At 44.7% G+C, this 23,715-nt stretch overlaps 1 protein-coding gene across 5 annotated transcripts in view; it reads left to right on the forward strand.

Annotated features, from left to right (window-relative positions):
• The first annotated feature begins 6,025 nt into the window (after nt 1-6,025).
• ZNF462 (zinc finger protein 462) overlaps nt 6,026-23,715 on the forward strand; it is an 87,954-nt gene continuing 70,264 nt past the window's right edge. For 2 of the 5 annotated variants that reach the window (XM_063181129.1, XM_063181131.1), the window contains exon 1: nt 6,028-6,352. The gene's annotated coding sequence lies outside the window, so the exon portion shown is untranslated. Of the gene's footprint in view, nt 6,353-6,601; nt 6,696-23,715 lie in introns of those variants that run through there. The other 3 variants (XM_063181130.1, XM_063181127.1, XM_063181128.1) reach the window with 3 other exon arrangements.

Raw genomic sequence — 23,715 nt, forward strand, 5'->3', positions numbered from 1 at the left:
TGTTAGCAGGCTAAAAGTTTTGTGTTTTTAATAGGAGAATTTTCTGAAGAGTTCTTAAGAGCCTGGATTTGCACTATTTACAGGTAAACCTTTTTGAATACATGGCCGTCTATAAGAGTACTTGCTTAAAGAAAATTTTCTTGATGAGATGATGCCTCATCTCTGTCTCTAGTCTTTCATAGATCAGAGCAAGACTTCAGCACTTCCAGACAATCAGTTTCTCCTCAAAGTCCTCTCTCAATAGGGAAACTATTAGAGGTTAGGAAAATATGAGAGTTACCAGGGTAAAAGTCAGATCAGCACATTACTAATCTTTTTTAGAAAGGAAAGTGAAATTCTCTCAAGAGCTGGAGAACATAATATTCTACAGACAGAGTGGTATTTTGTTGTTCAGGGAGCTGACAAAATACTTGCCCCTTGCATAAGGATTCTGAAGCCTAGTTCTGGTAGGATAAAACGTCTGTGAAGAAGAGGAGAATAAACACAAGTTCATGCAAAGTTGTTGTAGGAAAATGAGGAATTTCTTCCAAATCTGGAGGGGAAAAAAGAGAAGCCACTTCCAGTTCTGTGAGAGGACATTAACAACAGTACTTCACTGCTGACAATGTACATAGATTTTGCTTTCAGTGTCTTTATTTTCCACATTGCTTTCCTGATGTCTCTTGCTCACTGTGGCTGTGTTCACTGTCCATGCTAAATGCACCAGTTTGCCACCCTGAGAAGATAATTAGACCCTGTGGAAAAAGAGGTTTGGCTGGGGGGAATGGGAATGTGGGAATTGCTGCCCAGGAAAGGAAATTTGGAATAGCATCATTGTGGTCTTTCCACACCATCTGCTCTCCTCTCTGCCTTTGGTCCTGATACCCTGGGGCTCACAGGAACAGGACACAGCCATGGCCATGCAAACCCGACTCACTGCACAACAGCCAAGCCCAAATTGAGGGATTTTGAGGGATTTTCCAATTGCAAATCGAGGAATGAAATGCTTGGGATCAAGCTCAGGCTGGTTGGATTCGCCGGGTGAGGAAAGATGCAGTCAATCCCAGAGGCTGGAAAGATGTTTGTGTTGGGTTCCTTGTTGAAAAACCAACAGTTGCTTGGTTGGTTTGGGGGTTTTTTGTGGTTTTTTCCACCTCACTCCTGGCTTTTTCTTCCTGTGCATACATGGTGGAATATCAACCAGATAAATGAGCAAAGGCTTAATTTCTTTTACTTAAACCCAAAGATCATCCCTTCTACTGTGGCTTCCAAACAACACAGTGGTGGGACACCTCCTTTACTGTCCATGCTAAATGCACAAATTTGCCACCCTGAGAAGATAATTAGATCCCATGGAAAAACAGATTTGGGTGCGGGAATGAGCTAGGAGGAAAGGAAATTCAGGACAGCAGCATCTTGATGTTTCCACATCATCCTCTCTCCCCTCTGCCTGTGGTCATGCTGCCCTGGGGCTCACAGGAACAGGACACAGCCATGGCCATGCAAACCTGACTCACTGCACAACAGCCAAGCCCAAATTGAGGGATTTTGAGGGATTTTCCATTTGCAAATCGAGGGATGAAATGCTTGGGATCAAGCTCAGGCTGGTTGGATTCGCCGGGTGAGGAAAGATGCAGTCAATCCCAGCGGCTGGAAAAATGTTTGTGTTTGGTTCCTTGTTGAAAAACCAACAGTTGCTTGGTTGGTTTGGGGTTTTTTTGGTGTTTTTTTTTGCCTCACTCTTGGCTTTTTCTTCCCGTGGATACATGATGGAACATCAACCAGATAAATGAGCAAAGGCTTAATTTTTTTTACTTAAACCCAAAGATCATCCCTTCTACCGTGGCTTCCAACAAACCCACCACCTTTACTGTCCATGCCAAATGTACCAGTTTGCCATCCAGAGAAGATAATTATAACCCATGGAAAAAACAGGTTTGGGTGAGGGGAATGAGCTAGGAAGAACGGAAATACAGGACAGCATCATCTTGATCTTTCCACACCATCTTCTCTCCCCTCTGCCTGTGGTCTTCCTGCCCTGGGGCTCACAGGAACAGGACACAGCCATGGCCATGCAAACCCCACTCACTGCACAACAGCCAAGCCCAAATTGAGGGATTTTGAGGGGTTTTCCATTTGCAAATCGAGGGATGAAATGCTTGGGATCAAGCTCAGGCTGGTTGGATTCTCTGGGTGAGGAGAGATGCAGTCCATCCCGGAGGCTGGAAAGATGTTTGTGTTTGGTTCTTGTTGGTTGAAAACCCAACAGTTGCTTGGTTGGTTTGGGGGTTTTTTTTTGTGTTTTTTTTCCCCTTCACCCATGGCTTTTCCTTCCCGTGGATACATGGTGGAACATCAACCAGATAAATGAGCAAAGGCTTAATTTCTTTTACTTAAAACCAAAGATCATCCCTTCTACTGTGGCTTCCAACCAACATGGTGGTGAGACACCACCTTTACTGTCCATGCCAAATGTACCAGTTTGCCATCCTGAAAAGATAATTAAACCCCATGGAAAAACAGGTTTGGGTGAGGGGAATGAGCTAGGAGGAAAATAAATTCAGGGCAGCATCATCTTGATCTTTCCACAGCATCTTCTCTCCCCTCTGCCTGTGGTCATGATACCCTGGGGCTCACAGGAAGAGGACACAGCCATGGCCATGCAAACCCCACTCACTGCACAACAGCCAAGCCCAAATTGAGGGATTTTGAGGGATTTTCCATTTGCAAATCGAGGGATGAAATGCTTGGGATCAAGCTCAGGCTGGTTGGATTCTCTGGGTGAGGAAAGATGCAGTCAATCCCAGCAGCTGGAAAGATGTTTGTGTTGGGTTCCTTGTTGAAAAACCAACAGTTGTTAGGTTGGTTTGGGGTTTTTTTTTTTGGTGTTTTTTTTACCCTCACTCTTGGCTTTTTCTTCCCGTGGCTACATGGTGGAACATCAACCAGATAAATGATGGAACATCAACCAGATAAATGAGCGAAGGCTTAATTTGTTTTATAAACCCAAAAAGCATCCCTTCTACTGTGGCTTCCAACCACCACGGCAGTGGGACACCACCTTTGCTGGGAAGACAGAAAGAACATGAAATCGCCCTGAAATCGCCCTGAAATCGCCCTGAAATCCCGGAGCGGGGCTCCCGAGGCTCCGGAGCCCCCGGACACCCCCGGCACCCCGAGAGGAGCCAACCATGCCCACCTCCCTCAACAGGACACTGAACCCGCCCGGCTCCTCAACACCAGGCGGCTGCCAGCCAGTTTAACCCCTTCATTGCCGGGGCTCTCCAGGAGGGTCCCCCCTGCTCTCCACCACCCTCACAGGGTCCTGCACCCCCCGGGCTCTCCCCTCTCCTCTCCTTAGCCACAAATGCCCATTCCTGAGCGCTCCGAAAGCTCGGGGGGGTGGGGTGGGGGTCTCCGGGGTGGCTCCCTCTTGCTTTTCCCCCCTGGGATGGCAGCAAGCCCGCGGGAGGAAGTTATGGACAGCATGGACCACGGGAGCCCTGCGGAGCATCCCGAGCCCCCCGCGCATCCTGCGGGGGTCCCCGCGGGGCTCGGGGGCTCCTCCGGGACCGGCGAGCGAGGATTCCCCCTCCTCCCCCTCCCAAAGGCCGGGGGGACAGGGCGGGAAAACACTTCCAGAGTGTCTCCATGAAGATCCAGTTTCTTTCTTTCTGCTCAGAAGCAACGTGTTTTGTGGTTGTGGGTTGGTCTTTGTCGCTCGCTTTTAATTTATTTTATTTTAATTTTAATTTTTTTTCTTTTTTTTTTTTTTTTTTTTTTCTCTTTTTCCCGTTTGTTTTTGTTTGTTTGTTTGCCCGGGTTTTGAATTTAAAGCGCCGGGAGACAAAGAGGTGAATTATCTGTCTCGGCGTTGATGGTACACGTCAAGGATTGCAAAGCCCAGGCGCTCTGCTCCTGCGATGGGGATGATTTATAGAAAATTGCAGGCAGAACACATGCACATTCTGGCAGCCGTAAAGACAGTCCCTCCCTTTTCCTTAATGTTCTTTTATCAGCTTCTTAGGAGGTGTCCGCTCCGTTTGTCTGCATGAAACCAGGAGTCCTAGCAGGAATCCTCAGTTTTGGTGGTGCTTTATTCCCCTTTTCCTTAAGAAGAATTCTCCAAATCCAACAGTGCTCCTTCTGCCCAGGAATTATCCTTCCTCCCATTCCTCACAGCACTTGTTTGGGGTGGAGGGGGGGGAGCGGAAAGAGGGGAGAGCAGGAGGAGGAGGAGGAGGAGGGAGAAGATCTTTCTCCTGTTTAGTCATTAACTTGCACGGCTCAAAGAAAAGGAAGATTTAATGGGAGAGATCCTGCTTTGTCCTCACGGCATTCTTGCGGATGGGAAGATCGGAGCATGCATGGGTTTAATATTTGACCACCACCTGGGCGACCGATTTTCCGTTCATTTTCATTTCATTTCACCGCTGCGCTCAGCGCTCCTGCGCTTGGTCTTCAGCTGAGCTCAGAGAGAGAGACACACACACAATGAAGTTCTAACACGCCTGACTTCTCCCAGAGCCAGCAAAAACCCCCCCAAAAAAAAGAAAAAAAATTATTCCAGGAGATCACCTCAGGTTCACCACTCACTCCCAACACGCCAACTTTCCTCGGGAGCACGGGGAGCATCCTCCCCGCTCCATCCGAACCGCAGCTCCGTGGTTCTAGTCCCTCTCCCAGCCATGCGGAGCTGGAGAAGCCCCGCTGATGTTCCAACACCCAGCCATGCCCTTGCGCTCAAATTGATTTTGCCTCACTCCCCGCGTATTGATTCACCGAGTCTGCACGTAAAACCCTAATTCCTCCCGCCCCTGCCACCCCCATCCCCCTTTCCCTGGCTGGACGTAACCCCAGAAAGAATCTGACCTGGTGCTGTGGGAAGGGGAAGGGGGGTTGGATTTGGGCTGAGGTGGGGGCGTCGGGCAAAAAAAAAAAAAAAAAAAAAAAAGAAAAAAAAAAGAAAAAAGAAGTAGCTCAGGACAATGCTTAATAGAAACGAGACTAAATAAAAATGCAGGCTACAGCCGCTTTGTCTTTGTCTGCTTGCCTTCATCACCCAGATACCTTTCTTTGTGAGCCTTGATCGTTAGTTTCCACGGTTTTTAAATAATCAGTCACAAAAGAGGCAGACAACTAGGTGTTGGGAGGCGTAAAAGTTGTTTTAAGTGGAATTATTTATTTTATTTTGCGGCCAAAAAAAAAAGCAACCAAAAAAAAACAACGTTTCACCAACGTAGAAGTGATTTTGGTGATAGTGGTGCAAGCTCTCTTTTCTCCCAAACGCTTGTGAGAAACAAAAAACCTGGAGATGACTGCCTTTTATTTCCAGGAGTAGACTTCAAAATACGTGCCAGAAATGGACAATTCGAGTGTCCTTTCTCCACATCAAATGCGAGCTGGAAGGGGGATTAAAAACCAACCACGTGGTAGATCTGGTTTTATACTTTGCAACCTCCAGCTCCATTTATGTTCTTTACCCTGCTCAGGGAAGATTAGCCTCTAGATGGATGTGTCTGAGGGATCACCTCGGGGGCAGATCTGCATGCAGAAACCGGTTTTTGTCATGGCTGGAGGAGAGCTATGACCCAGCAGAGCGCTCCATGCCAGCGGCTCCCCCAGCATCGCAGGGGCTGCTGAGCGCTCCTGCACCGAGAGCTTGGTGAAGGCAACAGCTTGGCAAGGGGAAGATCTTCAGATCTTTCCCCCTTCTTCTCCTCCTCCCTGGCCTGTGAGTGATTCAGTGTCCCAAACCTTAACTTTTTGTTACCACCTTCCTCCTCTTAATCTCCTTCATCTTCAACACCTCCTCCTCTATCACTACCATCTTCTCCTCCATCTGTCTGCCTGCTGGATCTCTCTCGCTTGCTTGCTTTCCCCCCTCCTCTTCCACGTCCCTCCTCTTTCTTCTTGCCTTTTCCTCCTCTCTTTTCTTCTCTTTTCTTTCTCTTTTTCCTCCTCTTCCCCTACACGTTGTTGTTGTTGTTAGAAAGGATTCTTGCACCCCCTGGTGCTCTTGCGTTTTGTGTGGTAGGAGAGGAGATTGTCTTCTTTCTCTCTCTCCCTCTGGTTGCTCATTATTCAGAGAGAGACACAGAGGGTGAGAGAGAGAGAGAGAGAGAGAGAGACGGATATCTCAGGTCATCTGCAGCTGCAGCAAACCAGTGAAGGAGAGAGAGAGAGAGGGAGAGGGAGAGGGAGAGAGGGGGGGAAAAGCAGGGAAAGATGGCGATCCTCCATTGCTGAGACCTGGCAAGGAGCACATGAGACTCACAAAACAACTTCCACAACAATAACAAGAAGAGCTAGGCAGAGAGGAAGAGGAGAGGAGAGGAGGCAGCAGCAAGAGCAGCAGTGCCGGGACGCTCCTGTAAGTTCTCGCAATTAAAACCCATCTCTGGTTTGGCATTGGAGAGATCATCTCTCGTTTGTGTTGTGTGTGTGTGTGTGTGGTGCGTGTGGTGTGTGTGTCTCTTTCTGTTGTGTGTGCGTGTGTTATTTTGTTTGGTCTTTTATGTCTGTCTTTCTTTCCACCACCTTCCTCTGAAATCCATTCATTCGGTCAACGGAGGAAGGAGGAAGAAAGAAAGGAAAGGAGAAAAAAAAAAAAAAAAAAGAGAGAGAGAGAGAGAGAGAGAGAAGAGAGGGGAGCGAGAGCGGGGTGTTTTGTTTGAGAGAGAAGTCTCTTGCATGGAGGAGGAGAAGAGGAGGAGGTGCTGCTGGTGGTGGTGGTGGTGGTGGGAGGAGGAGGAAGGCGGTTAATTAATTTTTTGTTGTTGCATTACGGGGGGGGCGGTGGTGGTGGTGGTGGGGGAGAGGTGGGGGGAAATATGGGGAGATAAGTGAGATACCAGCCGAGCTTTCGGGGTGGGGGGTGCCCGAGAGGATATGTGTGTGTGTGCGAGGTCTGGATGGTGCTGTGCGTGTGGACTTGGATCAGAGACGGGAGACACACGGAGGAGAGAAAAGCTCCGTGCTGGCACGACCCAGGCAATCGGGTGACCTCTTTCTTCCTTCCTTCTTTCCTTCCTTCCTTCCTTCCTTCCTTCCTCTCTCTCTCTCTCTCTCTTTCCTTCTTGCTTTCTTTCTTTCTTTCTTTCTTTCTTTCTTCCTTTCTCCCAGCCACTCTTTCCCCCTCCTCCTCCTCCTCCTCTCTGCTCCTGGTCCCCTCTGGTCGCTGCCCTGCTCGCCCCGGCTGTGGTGCCCCCTCGGCGGCTCTCTGGAGTTGGGATGCGGGGGTCCCCGGCGCCTGGAGCCGGGGCTGGGGGGCTGCTGGTGCCCGCAGGAGGTGCCTTGGAGGAGAGGACAGCGTTCGGCTGGAGAGCAGGAGCCATTACACACGCTTGTGGCTCTCCTTTGAGAGAAAGGAGAGCGAGAAGGGAAGAAAGGAAGGGGAAGGAGCCCACTTCTACTCGCTCAGTTCCCCGATGTCCCTACCTTTAAACCAGGCAAGGGAGAAGGCGCTTTCTCCCCTTTGCCCCTCTCCCAGCCCACCCGGAGCAGGTTTCTCCCTATCTCTCCCCCTCTTTCCCTTTCTTTATCTCCCTTGTCCTCCATTTGCAAGCTGTCTGCTTTGGTTCCAGTCCAGGCTCCACCACACAAAGCTTCTCCTCGCTCTCGCACACATGCACACACACAGTCCACAGGCTTCTTTATGTCTTCTGGAGTAACCTTCTCCTTCCTTCTCCCCCCTCTCCGTGCCCCCCGGCTCCCCTCAGCACTGTGGCTTCTATTCTCCTCACACAGAGAATCCTCCTGGAGCTTCATGTGGTTGTGATCTGATAGGATTCCTCCCTTCCCTTTCCCCTTCACCTCCCTCTCTTTTTTTTTTTTTTTTTTTTTAATTTTTTTTTTTTTTTTTTTTTTTTTTTTTTTTTTTGGTGGGGGGAGAGAGAAAAAGGCAAAAAAAGTTTCATTTGTTTCTCTGGTGTTTGGAAGGGGAGAGACCTCCCAAGTTTTTTTGAGTGCCTCCTTGCTCCTGCTTTTGTGTGTGCGTCTGTGGGGGTCTGTTTGTCTCATGAAGGCTGCTCGCATGTCTAAGAGGAAGTGACTAGTTTGGCAGAGAGCTGTGATCTGAGTCAGGTAAGCCATGTCATGTTCTCTAGCTCCACCAGAAAATGGAGGAGAGAGAGAGAGAGAGAGAGAGAGAGGGAGAGAGAGAGAGTAGACAAAGCTGAGATGGGAAGTGCTCCTGACATTGTGGATGTCTCTCCATGTTTCGAGGCTTTGCTGGGCAGAGGAGATGGCTTAATCATGATTTTTTTACCCCTCTAAAGGTTTCCCCCCTTCAGATTTTTTTTTCAATGCACAACATTGTGATGGGTCTTCTCTCGCTGTCTTCATGCTATCAGGAAATGAGGATTGGAGGAAATTGCTCAGATTCTCCTTCACACAGAGAAACACATCCTCAGGCTTTTTTTCTCTGATGCTTTCATGCGGAGGTCACCTTTCTAGATATTTTTCCTTGGTTAAAGACCACAGGATTTTGGAGGTTGATCAGTTGGCCAAGCAAATAGTGTATATAAGCATATATTTTTAGATTTCTGAAAGCATTTGGAGGTAAGTGCATGCAGCTTGAGGCTGCTCAGGTTCTTCCAGAGTGTATCATGAAATGTCTCTTTTTTTCCTAGGTGATGATGCCTAATTTTTGGGATTTTTAACATCTCATTTTCAAGAGCATTCCTTCTTTTGGATGCGTTTTAAATTAAGATGGAATATTTCTCCCCACTCACTAGGCTTCATTAAAGTGATACTGGCAAGCTTTTAGTAGGTTCCTCAGAGCATCATAACATACATAATTTCTCTTGGAAAAAGCAAAACAGTTTTCACAGCTGTCTTTTTGGTGTCATAAAATACTGCTTTTTCCTGAAAACTTACAGCAGCATTCTTACTGTGATTTTAATGTCATTATGGAAACCTGAGATCTTTAAAGCGAGATAGCAGTTGAGCAGGAATCCGTGTGCTTTGTTTTTAACCCACCCTTTAATCTGAAGCAATTTTGAGTAGATCCAGAGCAGGCCTCGGATCTTTTCCCACCCACTGAAATATGCACAGTAGATGCAATTCCTCAAAAAGTTCAAAATGCACCCTGAAATGCAGGAGGGGGACACCGGGGTGCGGTGCTGCTGAGCTTGAAGGCACAGCTCCATGGGAAGGTGTCGGTGATGTCCACACATTGATTATTCTGAGGTGTTTAAGGACAAATGTGGGAAGATGTTAAGTGGCAGGATGGGGGACCGGTGAATCTGAATCAGAACACCCTCCCAGATGTGCAAAAAAACCAGAAGGGATTTGGGGATTGCAGTGACGGGGTGATGAACTCCAGATCCGTCTTAGAGGTTAAAAATCAATGCCCTTGTTTTATTTTTTGCTGTGGAAGAAATGTTTTAATGTGTAATCTAATACACCTCGGGAGGATATTGCTTTATCAACTGTGCATTTCTTAAGTCCTTGTTGCTGATGTGTCACCCAAATTGTTGAGGTTCTCTGGTAGCCTCCATCTTTCAGAAGAAGGCCATGGAACATACCATTTCAGGTATGTTTAATCTTGTGTTTTGACAAAAAATAGAGGCTAACTGCTTTTGGTTTTGGGGTTTTGTTTGTTTGTTTGTTTGTCTTTGCTGCTGTTGTGGTGTTTTGGTTGGTTTTTTTCCCCTTTCCCCGAGGTGGTATTTTTTTGGATGGATTTTTCAGACCTCCGCACAGGTCTAAGTCAGCCATTGAAGAAAACCTGAAAAATTGCCCACTGACCTTTGCTTATTTGGGTCAGATCCCAAATATCCATCCCCTACACGGGCCGTATGCAGAGTGCTTGTGGTTCAGAGCTGTGAATTCTCCTCCGACTCCTGGGGAGGCCAGCCCAGTGCTGGCAGTGCCCTGCAGACACACTGCCCTTGAGCGTGGCATGTGCAATCCAAGGACAGCTCTGAGATTTAAGATCGGGATCTTTTTGGGAGGGCCTCTTAACGCCCTAGAAAACCAAACAGCGTTGCAGTATATTTAATTTTAATTTTTTTTTGGTTGGTTTTTTTTGGGTTTTTTCCTGGGTTTCCTCACTATGAGACTGAAACCTCTTCAGAGAGTTGTGCTCTTGCCAATGGTGCTTCTTGCTGTGGTTCTGCCCAGGCAGAGTGAAGTTCTCTTTGCTGTTAAAATTCTAGCTGAAGAACTTTGATTAAAAAAAAAATAAATCCCAAAACAGTTCTACCCACAGAAAAAAAAAAAAAAAAAAAAAAACAAACCAAACAAACAAAATCCCCAAAACCCATTGGTTTTTAAAGAAGCTCCAGAAAGATGATCTTAATTCATGCCATGGTGGTGACATGAATGTTTCTCCTAATCAGGCATAAATTTCTTCATTCAGACAATGGCTTTCAATTGCTTTTGGTTTGGGGCACACAGAATCTTTTATTGGTCCAATCTCTAATAGAAAGAGTAAGCATTGGTAGCTTATTCTCCACTATTTAAATATGCTTTTCTTCATCACTTTTCTCACACCTACTAGACATAGCCTGTGAACCACTGCTTTAAAAATATTTAAAGGATTATTTGATTTCCTTTTACATTTTCACTAGCTTCACACCAGGTTATGTTGTTGAGAAACTTAGGATGTCATGTTTACAATTTCCTTCCATAATTAAAAATATTATTTTTTTGCAAGAAAACTAAAAAATACAATAATATGTATGCTTGGAGTGTGAAGAATATGAGTACGCAATGGGGTGCTGGAAAGGGAAAGCAGGGCAACTGCAAGTGGAAATGGAAAAAAATGTGATCATCCAGTGACCTTTATAAGAAAATTCATTAGCATTGTGCACTTTGACTTAAAAGGGGAATTGACTTTTATGAAGACCGATAAAAAGGATGATTAAAAAGAGAGTTGACAAGTAGATGACTATTGTTCAACATAGATGTCTGGACATCTGGCAGATGTTCCTCTGGGCCCCAAGGAATGGGCAAGTTTAATTTTAGCCTTAAAAAGGAAATGGGAAGAACTTAAGTCTTATAATAGTACAACTTGCAGTTTGAGGAAGATTACTTCAGAAGAGCTCAAAAGATGTCTCTTGAAATCTGGAACTCCCAGAAACCCAGTGTGAATTAGCATTTCCTATTGGTTTTTCCCATTATTCCAAACAACATGTGTGGAGTTACGATATAAATTGAGATTACCTCAGTTTACTGAAACTCTTTCTCTGTGTGGTGTTGTGGATAATTTCCTTAAATGGGCAGAACAACACCGCTTTGAAGTAAGAAACTCCATAAAAAGGACTTGAAAGTGTGAAACTGGTGAATAGCTGTGTGCTACTCATTAACTAATATTGTCCAGTGTTGAAGCTTCACCAGGAAAACTTAAAAACAAATGCAAAAGCCCTCAGTGAAATAGGGATTGGAAGAAGCTGCTGATGGAGGAATGAGGTTCCTGTTTTCCACTGATCAGGAAAGGTCTACAAAGGGCAAGATGTCTGTGTTATTTTGTTTCCTTATATTTCGCTACACTTCCAACCTACTGTGGAAGAAAAATAATGGAAATACTCCTTTAGCATCGTGTATTTATCTTATTTTGACTCTTTAACAGATACTTTTCTACCTTGAAGTAGAAGATTATATATTTTATGAACTTGTTCTGGATGAACATGGATTAACCAGTGCCAGAACTGTATGACTGGCTTGACTTGCATGCTTCATCCAAGATGTGTTCAAGTATGAGCTTCCAATTGCTGGCTTCAGCAGAGATGTTGAACTTCATCAGCCCAAACGCCTGCTTGCTTTTGCAGCAGTTGGGTTCTAAACAATCAGGAAATCTCGCAGGAGGTGAGCAGGAGATCTGCTGAGTGCTGACTGAGGAGAGAATGAGAAATTCCATCTCACTCTTCAGAGAGTGAGAATAATTTTTGAGAGGGGGCAAAAATGATTAATAAAAGGAGCGTGGTGAGAGTGAAGGTTGCTTAAACATCTGCTGAGTTCTCAGAGAGAGGAACTCCAAAATTGCTTGATCAAGAGGTGCTGGAGAAGGTGGTGTGGTGCAAGTCCTCAGCTGCTGGCAGAGACACAGTTAACATTGTACACGGTTGAACTTCAGCATGGCACTTCTCCAAACGAGTTGACTGTTGAAAATAAAATGTTCCAGAAGAACTGGGAGAACAGGAAAGAAGTTAAAATAGCATGGTTTGTATGCCAGTGCTGAAAGAAGAAAAGGGGGGAGGAAGGGAGATAGAAAGACTTATGATAATTATCTTGTTGGTTGTAGCAAAAATGAAAGGAAAAAGAAAAAAAAAAAAGTCTTTACTAGGAGTTTCCAAACTTAAGGGACCAGGTTTAATAGAAGTGGTCTTTATTGGCATATCCTGAGTTTTGGAAGTGTTCTTCTGCTTTCAGCTTGTGTTTCGGAAGTTCAGCACATAGGTAAACACAAAGTTGTGTGAGTTCTCTTTTGGGTTTTTGGGTTCTGTTCAGTTTTGTTCTTTCAACATTAAAAACAATGCCAAAGATCTAAAAAGTCTGCTCCTCATCTCTTGAGCTTTATTAAGCTGTGCCAGAGGTTGCAGCACAAATACATCTCTGAAGGGATTTGAGGAAGAGGAGAGAGTTTGAGATAGGGAAAGGGGGAAAACATTGTGTTTGGTGTCTTACGGTTGAACACAATCTTAAATACAGTGTAATTTGTTTTTCTCTGGGCTCTTTTCACCTGTCTGGGAGTTGAAGATCTTGGTGCAGTTCCTTTGGCCAGCTTGAGGCAACAAATGTTACTGCAGTAACTCAAAATCTCCTGGCCTAATCACTCCTTGAAGGAACTTTAAGCAATGTTTGGCAAAGGGCTTTCCCTCATCATTGGTTCTGACTACTTTGTAGTAATTTTTGAGATACACTTGCTGTCAGAAGATACCTCCCAGACCTAGCAGCAGTGCTATACATTGTATTTTACCTTGATCAAGTCTCATCGTTTTCGGCTGGTTTTTGTGGTCCATAATTATAATTATGGACCTCCACAGCTGCTGTCCAGGGGGAATGCAGTGGGGTTTTGGCTTGGGCTGAAAGCAGCTTCTTAGGTAGAAGATGTTAAGATCCATCAGGAGAGGCAATTAATTAAGTTGAGTTTAGCTGGTAATTGAAAGAAGATGGAAATAGGAGACCTCAGGATGTTCAGGAGTTGTTCTTGAGTGGAGTCAAAGGCAGTCTCTTAAAGAATACTTGTTTAATAGTGTCAGCATAGAGAGCTGTAGGCGCAGCATCAATGTCAGGAGTGATTAGGAAGGACTTATTTAGAGCTTATTAGGGCAGCAATCATTGCAAGGCCAGTGTGTGTTGAGGACAAATAATTCTGGGAAAGCACTTGTATCACTGGGTTACTTCTGTTAGTTTTGAACCTGTTAAATTAAGAATTCAGTTCTTGACGTGTGTCACTTGTTACTTCCTGGTGGAAAATAAGACCTTCTAATTGGGATTATGTGTGAAGAAGCTAAGTGCTTGCATTATGTGACAGTGTTTTTCCTTCTCCTTCCAGTTCCAGGAATATGCAATTAATAACTTGAAGTCATTTAGATAATGGGTGCTCAGCAGCCCTGGATGTTGTATTTGCAGCACTTGTTACAGATGCAGGCTTTGTGCTGACCTGAAGATTAGGAAGTGGGATGTTCATCAGAGTGGCATTACAGTTGCTATTAAAAAAGGCCTGGAAAGGGGCCTGAGAACCCCAGCTGCTGTCATGGTGTGGAGGAAGTCAGGCCTTCAAAGGATGCAAGGATTAGAGCGGCAGGAAAAGTAAACGGTAGCATCAGCACAAGTAGAAAATAGGCAGAGCTGCTCAGCAAACAGAAAAAAAAGTAGGCTAAGGCATGCCATAATTATGTGCAGTGGAAACTTGCTGGTAATGGAGCAGTGGCATGGGGTAGAGAGGCAGGAGAACGATTTTTCAGGACAAAACAATGCAGACATTGCAGAGAACGATGTAGGAAGACTGAGGATTCAGTGTGCTCGTGATAATGTGAAAGAGAAGACTTTGTTTTGAGAGATGCTAAAAATGGAATCTTCTGATGCACATGTGGTCAGTGTTTCCGTGGCCTGGCAGGACAATGGGGGCTTCTCTTTGCATGGCTGGGATGAGCAAGCCCTTCCTTCCCTTCCCGCCTGCAGCCCCTGGGTTCCAGCAGAGGCCTGGGATGGTGGCTGTGGAAAGAAGGCATCACAGGATGCTCCTTTTGGGGAGAAGATGGGTCATCCTGGGCTGCACCGTTGTCATGCAAATGCTTCACAGCACAATGGCCACTTATCACAGGGGCCAGGCAGGCACATTCCTCCCAGAGCTCTCCAAAGAAAAGGGCAGGATGGGGGGGATGTAACGCTTGGAACCTGTGCTTCAACAACACTTCCTTGAATTTCTCCTAAATTTCCTAAATTTTCTCCCCCACTTTGTCAAATAAACAGCAAAGTTAAGGGAGAGACTACTTGTGTTGGAAGATTTTGGTCCAGCGTGATGCTGATGTGGAGGGTGGTTCATTTACCTTCCAATGACTGAGTTGCTGGAGAATTTGATTGAGTGTGTAGCTGGGAGAGGGATCATTAATAAAGGCCTTGCTGTGATCCAAAAGTCAGAATTCAGCTATTCAGCTGGATGATGATGCTGAAAATGGTTGGGGCTTTTTTTTTTTTTTTTGTTTTTTGGGTCTTTTTTTGGTTTTTGGTTTTTTTTTTTTTTTTTTGGTTTTTTTTTTTGTTTTTTTTTTGTTTTTTTTTTGTTTTTTTGGTGTTTTTGGGGTTTTTTCTTGTTTATTTCTTGGTGGGGCTTTTTATTTTTTTGTGATTTTTGGTTTTTGGGGTTTTTTTGGTAGGGTTGTTTTTGTTTGGTGGTTTTTTTTTTTTTTTTTTGCTTGGGGGTTTGGTTTTGTTTCTTTCATTTCTGCCCCTCTCGCTGCTATTAAATGGACAGCTGAAATAGATCCTAGGTCAGAAATTCAGAATGATTGGTGAAGGTGCTTTGTGTCAGTGGTGATTGTTTAACAACTTCTTTGTAATTTCCTTTTTTTCCTGTTTTAATTTTTAATTTTCACGGTTTTATTAAACAAAGTGAAAACTGCAGTCTGGGCTAAACTTGGAATAGCTTGAGGAGTGCTGGTCTTGAGGGGGATGCAGTGAGTCAAGGATGAGTACTCATCTCTAGTTGAGCAAACTGCTTCTGAAGAGAACTTAAGAGGCCCATGGATATTTATTTATTTTAACTCAGGCTTGGATTCTTCAGTCATAGTCAGACTCTGCTAGATTTGTGAGCTCTTTGTTGAGGGTATTTGGGTTTCTCTGACCAAAAAGAAAGGAGACCAAATAATCGCTGTACATCCCTTGAAGTCTTGCTCCTTCTTTTATTTGTTCATCTATCCCTCTACTCAGTAAAACAGGCATAATTAGGATTTAAAGTGGATGTTGGAAATCACCACCCTGGTGCTGGATTCTGCTGCTGTGTGTGTTAAAACAAGCCAAGATAAGGAAAGAAAGAGCCTCCTTTTGTGAGTAGTTCTGGTGTGTGAGACTGGAGCAGAGCTGCTTTTCCTTTGGGGAGCGCTTGAGAGATGAGCTGTGGTTACCTGCCAGCTTGTTTTTGTGTCCCTGCTGTCGTTCTGACTGAGCCTGTCTCCTCAAGTGTGTTGTTGCTTGTGGTGAGTATGGATGAATATATTTATGTATACACAGAACCTACTTAGTTGGTGATGCAGCAAAGTTTGGAAGGCAGTGGCCAACGGAGTCATCTTCTTGTTTTCCTCTGTCTTGTGAGACATGTGGAGCCCTGAAGACAAATAAATAAACAAATAAAAAGTGAATGTGAACGAATTTGGAATTATTTCTCTCTGTATTTGATTGGAAGCTCTGATTTTGCATTCCAGTTTTGTCTGCAGCTGGGTGGCTCGGGCTGCAGGATGTGGGACCTCCGAAGCCTTGCTTCCACCGTGCTCGGCTAAATAGCTTGACAAGTGTAAAAAAAAATGTAACAAATGGCTGATGGAAAATCGAGAGCAGCCAGACAGCTCTCAGCCTGGTTAATTAGCTCCTTGACTGCTGAATTGTTCCTGCTCTGTCATATGGCTGTGGCTTGCAGCCCTGCGAGAAAGGGTTTGGCTTCCTGGCCAGGAGCGTGCATCCCAAAAGTTGAATTAATGTAACTCGAAGTCAGTGTGGACAGGTTCCTTTTGGTCTAAATGACCTTTTATCTTTGCTGGGGGCGGGCAGTGGGGAGAAAGCATATCGGCTTTCAGCTGTGTCAGGTCATGCAGAGGCCAAGTTCTCTTGTCTGTGATCAAGCATATGGTGTGAAACAGCCCAGTGTGCAAGAGCACCGGGGCACAGGAGCACTCCAGCAGCCCTTCTGTAGGTAAATGTGACCCAGGGCCATGTCCTGCCATGCAGGATGGGTGTGTTTAACCCTTCAGTGGTTTCCATTCTGGTGGGTTGGGAAGGAGATGTTGTCGCTCAAGCGCGCGCGGGCTTCTCCTGCCAGAGCACCCGTGCTTGTGTGAGACCTGAAATCTCTGGCTCCAAGGGCTTCACTGTATTACTCACTGGGGCTGCTGAGAGAGTGAGTCAGTGTGTTTGGGTCTCTGCATGAAAAAAAATGAGTAAACCTGAATTATTTTAAAAATGATCAGATTGCAGAGGTGATAAAGAACCTGCAATGAACTTTCCGTTCCATGTCCTCTACCGGTGTTCGGCTCTCCTTCCACCGTGGGTCAGGGGGGAAGACACAGATTTTCAGTGTGCTGTTCTCCCAAGGAACCACATTAAAAAAAAACCATGCTGAGGCTGTAGTGTAGTCATAAAATGTCTTAAAGCCAGTCAGAAGTTGCTTGGCAAGATGTCAGGCAGGTTGACCAGAGGTTGCATGGGTTGTGCTCCTGCAAAGTGAACATGGAATGGTCGCTGCCCTCCATGGTTCTCCAGTGCTTCCACAGGTTCTCCAGCTGGTGTACAGGAATATAGTTTGCTTGCTGGTATTCTGGTCTTATCTCTGAAGATATTTATTTTAAGAATTCATGTCTACATAGGTTTGTTAATACTGTACTGTAATATCAGATGGGCTGCTGAGACCTCAAGGGGGTGAGGAATCTATTTTTAGTGTGTTTGAAGGGTAGATGATGTTTCAGGTTGTGGAATGACTTTCTAGGGGGCCTGTCACCATATACTGAAGTTTTGTATGTCATGGCAGTGGAGGCCAGTCATATGATGATGAGTTAGTAACTTAAATGGGACATTAAAAAAAAAAATCCTACTCTTTGGGGAAATTTTAAAGATAGATGGAGCTAAAATGTCACACCGCCTGTTCTCATGCTTTTTTCCTTGATGTGCTGAAGACATCTAATCCTCTTTACAGGTGAATTAAGCAGTCTGCTTATGAGCTGAAGGCAATACCTGCTGATCTGTTGACATCCAGATTGGAGGGTTATTCATGTCTCAGTAAGACTTTTAGTAATGGATGACCACAAGAACATTTTAGCTGCCCAGGTGGTGTGAAGAAGATGGCCTGTGATCTCCTTCCACATCAGAAGTCAGTCACATGTAGGAAGTTGGATAGTAGCAGTAGTAGATGGATAGTGCCATCCTCTTTGAGAGTGTTTGACACCCCAGCCTGCAGAGGTTTGGAGCTTTAGGTTGAAAGGATCCAGCCTCAGACAAATGCATGTGAGCAGCAATCTGAGCAGTGAACCCAGTTGAGCTTTTGAAGCACTGCACTGTGGTGGCAGCCACGGAGAACAGATTTTAATGGTTTATTGTAGTTAGATTCTACGTGGATTTGCTTCCTATTTCCTTTGGAAGACAGCAAAACTGCAACTTCTTACAGGATTCCTCTTACATTCCTGGGATTTTGTTTAGTGTGCAGGCATGTGCACTTTATTTATTTACTTTGCTCACTGCCACTGCTAGGAATGTTAACAAAGGCTTTTTAATAGGTCAGACCTCACCACTGTTGCATTTTCATAGTTACCACAGTGCATTTGGTTGATAATAGATGGTGGGGAGGTAAAGCCCTTTATGCTCCGAGAGCTCATTCATGTGAACGGTCTCTGTGCCCTGATTCCGAATTTTCACTGCAGCTACTTGTGTGAGTAAACATTTGAAGATCAGATCCTTGGCTGCATGGAGTAATTCTCGCGGAGCTTCTCAGGGAGGCGTTCTGAAAATTACATCTTGAATTGAGGATGCCCTTAACTTTCAACAGCTTCCACCTACATACATGAGATGCTCATTTGTGGTTGCATGTGAGGGCATGGCTGTAGCAGATTTGCAGGATTCAGCGGAAGCATATGCATTAGATAATTCTTTCACTTTCGTTCGTGTGCTCCTTCTTTCGTTCTCACTCTTTGTATTTTGACAGCAGGAGCATGTATGTTATAAATACTCAGCTTTGACTTCAATTAGTGCTGGCATGTCCCTGAAGTACTGTTTCATGTGACTTTGCAGATGTTCTGGTGAGAACATCCCTGCTGCTGTGTTGTCTGTGGATGATGCTCACGTGTTCTGGAGCCCCATCACTAACTGTGGTGGTTTTGGAAGCTGTTTCTCCCCCTCAAATTTCCTCTTAATTAAGGGATTGGCTTGCATAGATACTCGTACGGTAATGGCTTGTTGAAGACAAATGTTTTGGATCAGGAAAAATGCAACCTAGGTCCTTTTACAATGGCAGAAGTGAGTACCTTTGTGTGTGTGTACATAATACAAGTTCCTATCCATGTGGTTCACGCTGCTGTGGTGCTTCATCTGGCAGATCATTTAAATATTTACTCCAAAAGAGCTTGTTCTCTGTTGGTGTGAAGCAGCATTTCCAGTTATTTTTAGGTCATTTTCATTTCATCAACCCTGTTGGAGATAAACCAGATCCGAGGGCTCCAGACCGTCCCTGCATTTTGGTAGAGATTAATAAAATAAAACTTAATGGTTTGGTCCCAAGGGGAGAGAACAGGCCATCTGGTTAACAGAAGGCTAGGCAAAGCAGTGAGGCACTGAGAGTGCCACAAACCAACCCAGAATTTCTGGTAGCGTGTCCAGTGGCTGTGTGTGTGAGGCTGAAATGGTGCTCTGGGATCTGCAGAGCCAGCAGTTCTGTTACCACTGCTGTGACGCAGGAGATAATTCTGTTGGGCAAGCATCAGCATGGGGGTGGATCTACAGCACAGGATGTGTAATGTCAACATGAAGCATGGGAGCTGGCAGCAAGAAGGAAAGCAGCCATTTCATGCCAGTGCAGGAAGCCCAGATAGATTTTTTGTTTTCCTTCCCCCCCTCTGCATCTTGTCCTTTTGTGCTGCTTTCATGCTTCGTATTAAACAATTTACCTTCTCTGCTCTGTCATCTGGAAACTTCAGCCCAACAGGGTTTCATTTCTTCCTCTCTTCCTGAACCTGTGGGATTTTTTTTTTCTTGTTTTTGTTTTGTTTTGGGGATTTTGTTTGTTTGTTTTGTATGTTTCCTTTTTAAAAAACAAATAGCAATGAAGTGTGCTCCAAAAGCATGTCTGATGGGTTATAAAAGGGCCTGGGGGGAGGTTGAAGGGCAGAAGAGCAGATCTGGAGAAAGAGAAGAGCTCAGTCATGTGCAAGTCCTGAGCTTCAGATGAAGCTCCACTGTAGATCCTGTTGGCTTTGCTGCAGACACAGTTTGTTCAAAAGCTGTAACCATTTGAGAACATCCAACTGCAGCTGGGAAATGCAGAAGGTATGAAATGCTGGGATACTCTGTAGACCTTGAAACTCTGAAATTACTAGGAAGCTGTAGAAAGCTACTGTAACTGCTCCTGCTTTCTTTTTACCAGAAATGCACTTTTAGAACGCCTTTGTCCTATTTGGCTAATGCATAACACCCTTCTGGGTTGGTTGGTTTTTTTTTTTATTTTTTTTTTTTTTTGAAGAGCCAAAAAATTGTTGCTAGTCTATCTAAATCTGAAGCAGAAAGATCATATATAGATTAATTATTATTATATATAGATTATTAAATCTACTAAGCATTCAATGGACTTAAAAAATCTGGTGGCATGGCTTCTGTCAGCTCAGTCACACGCTTGGCCAAGTGGTTTGGGGTTTTTTTCCCCCACTCATAACATTAGGAGATATCTTCCTGTAGCTTCAGGGAAACTTTGGGATACCAAAACTTGCTCCTTGATGGGCACAGCAGAGCTGAACTTCATCATCAGAGCTCTCATGGTTCCCACTGCTCGTTCAGCAGGACCTCCAGATAACGTGCCACAGATCCCCTTGAATGAATCCTTGTCTTGGAGGCCGTTCTGTGGCAGCCCTGCCAAAGCACGGCCTCCTCCATGTGTTCCTGAGAGCTGGAGTGGGAGTAGTCAACCCACAGGTATGTTTTCCCAGTCGCAGTTTGGTGATGGGAGGAGGGGGTGCACATAAAACATGGCTTGTGTGTGAAGGCTGTTTGTTCTGTTCCGCGGTAACTCCATCCCTAAAACTGCTCCACTGGCCCCGTTCGGATTTTTTGGTTGGAGCTGTGGCACTCTGGCACTTCTGCATAGGGCACTTGCAAATAAAAGGCACTGAGGAGTTACATGGGGCTTGAACATCATCTCTCAGGGCACAACTCCTTCTTGGTTCCATAGATAGGCCATGATATGGCTATTTCATCATCAAAAGTATTAAGGATGCAGGCAAATCAAAATTTTTTTTATTTTTTTTTAGATAAAGTATGGGCACTCCATTGTGTCTACCCATGTAATTTCCACTGCAGGTTGTACTTGGTAGTGGCTGGTAATTTTGTGCTTTTCCTGGTGGTGTTGGAACAGTTTTCGGAGCATGCTGGAGGAATGTTCATCAGAAGTGAACAAATGAACAATGCCACCAGAGATTGTCTGCACGTTTTCTCATAGAACCATCTCTGCACTGCGAAGGAAATGCATTGTCCTTGACTTTTTTCCTACTGAAAAAGGTGCTACTTGCTGAAGATAGTTTATTATAAATAACTACTAAGATGATAATCTCACCACAGCATGCTTGGCAGTCTTCCACTGAGTTAGCCTGTTTCAGCAAGGAGCTGTCGCTTAAGATACAAAGCAATCTGCAGGGACATATGATCACACACACTGACTGTTTTCTCAGTTATCATGGATGCCTTATCGTTTCCTGTGCCTGTAATTAGGAACTGGAATTATTATCTGGTGAACCAGCAGGATCCACCTCCAGAAAGATGGACCTGAGTTTTCCCACCTCACAAACATTTTGGTTGCAGAGAAGCTCTCAGTTGTGGAGGCTCTAGCAGGTGAATGTCTGTTAGACATGGGCTTTTTGCCTATTATTTTTGTCACTAGGATGGATGTGAACTACTGGGGAAACTCTTGATATATTTATATGTATGTATGTATGTATGTATGTTTACAGCAGTCATTCCTATTAGAAATTATGGAGAAATGCAAGCCTACTCTTGGCAGTGGTGTAGAGAGGGTATTTTTTTTATTGTGAGCTTTGTTTATGTAAATAATGACTTCAGGATCTCTGAATATTTAGTTTTGTAGGGATGCTGTCCATAAGAAAGATAATGATAAGGAGATACGAGACGATATCCTCTTTTTATGAGAGTATGATAAAATGAATATTAGTATCTGTATACACCTAGTGTCAAGATTTGACTGTAGTCATATAGCTGGATGGTAACTTTTTTTGAATTTGAAAAGTTTACACTGCTTTGTGGTACATGACTGTTGAGTTATCATGTTATTGCAACAGTTATGTGATGGATATCAGTGGCAAACTTCCTTTCAATTAGAGTGCTGGCAAATGTTTGCCTTTTATTTGTTTGAAAACAACTTGATCAGGCCATCTCTACTGCTTTGTTGACAGTATAATATGAATCAGAACTTTTTCTTAACTTCCATGTTACTCATGGATTTTGTTGTGTGGTGCTTGATGCTTCTCAGTCCTAAAACCTTCTCTTTAAAGCCTGGGCATCTGTGGTTGCCTTGAAGTGTGGAGCGTGCTATTTCGTGGAAGGAATTGGTGGGATTGAGGTGGAACAAATGAAGATACCAGCAATGATGATGGACTTTTTCTTCTACTGGTTTTGGCAGATGATGTTAAATCCATGTATCTCAACGAGATCAATAAGAAAGCAGGAGGCAGGAAGAATTTAGGCAGACACTGACTTGCAAGTCTTAACAACAGCCCTTTTTTATCCCCCAAACATTGCAAAAGCATGGAATTGACTCATCCAGACAGAGAGATGCCAAATCTTTATCTAGTGATGGTATCCTTCCCTAGAAATTCCACAAAGGCCCTGCTCTTTTCCTGTGAAGTTGTGGGAGCAGATTCACGGTGGAATGGGCTCTGCTCACGTCTAAGATGAGGAAATTCTTGGAGCAGGTTCCTGGTATTCAGCGTCTGTGGATTGCTCTTCATCTCAACAACTGACCCAGATGCTTTTGCACTCTGGGATGGCTCTTCAGGGTCTGTCACCTCCATAAATCACCTGCCTTGGACGACCTTGTGTCTTTAAGGAAAATCCTGTGGAACTGCTAGCTCCAACCTTACTGAAGGACACACTCTGAAGAGCCAGCTCATTAAGCGAGCTTTGAAGGGTGTGCTCTGCAGAGCAGCTTCCTGTTATTTGGTTAATGGTTGACCTAGTTCTACTGCCATATGCCTCCTGGAACGCATTCTAATATAAAATATGTGCTAAAGCAAGACTGGGATAATAGATGGAACATCAGAGCCTCTGTGGAACAGAAATCATATAATGCTGTTGCGTTCTGGAGGGTGATCGTAGTTACTAAAAATGGCAATATCTTCATGGAACTGTGCTGATTCTGATGGCAAGCTCAGGAATGTTAAACACAGCCACCCATGTTGGGGTTTTTTTTTCAGGCTGGCCTTGTACAAAAGGTTTGTATCAGTAATTCCCCCGTGCTCCGTGTGTGAAGCTAAAGTTAGGTAGTGAAGCATTCAGAGTGATATTACAGCTGTGAGAAAAGATTAGATTTGGCTAAAGGCAGGAGGATTTTTTCCCTGTGGTAGGTGTTTTTTCCATTGCAACCATGGATTAGCAATTTTTTTTTCCCTTTTTAAATGCTGGCTAGAAGCCAGAAATTGGTATTAGAGCTTTTTACCTGATAACAGAGACTGCATATTTATATACATATTTAGGCAGAAATATAAGAAATTTGGAGGTGGTGGGTAAAGCTCAACCTCCAGCCTGGATGTGCTGAAGTTCTGAAGAACTTGACCGTCTGTGCTTTCTGGTTGATTTGGTTTTGTGCCCCAGGAAGAGGAAGGATGTATGATAACAACTGTTTTCATAAGCAAGTGTGCATTATGGCAGAACAACGGGAGGGGGAAAATTAAAGCCACGTTTTGTAACCTCTCGAGAGCTCGGGACTCCCTATCAGTAGAGGCTGGCGATTTATTTTTCTTCTGGCAAGTGTGGGAAACGGATCTGCTCAGCAGACAGCACCGCGGCTGTGTGTTCACACAAGCTGGCAGTGAGTGGCCAGCCTCTGTCTCTGGGGCTGCAGATGGCTCGCAAGCAGCCCAGGTGTGAATTCTGGGCAGAGGTATGTCACCACAGTGGTGGGGGTGGCTGGGGCCAGCCCCATTTGTCTGTGTGGGAAGCAGAAAGCTGTCAGGACACGCAGAGGCAGCTGCTGCTGATGAGCACGAGGAGTGCCCAACCTTCAGAGAAGAGGTGGGAAGTCCTGGGAGTCACAATAATCTTGTGCCTCTCCAACACCTTCGAGCCTGTTCTGGTGCTGCTGGTGGCTCT

This window comes from Melospiza melodia, chromosome Z (assembly GCF_035770615.1).
Source record: "Melospiza melodia melodia isolate bMelMel2 chromosome Z, bMelMel2.pri, whole genome shotgun sequence".
Taxonomy (NCBI): domain Eukaryota; kingdom Metazoa; phylum Chordata; class Aves; order Passeriformes; family Passerellidae; genus Melospiza; species Melospiza melodia.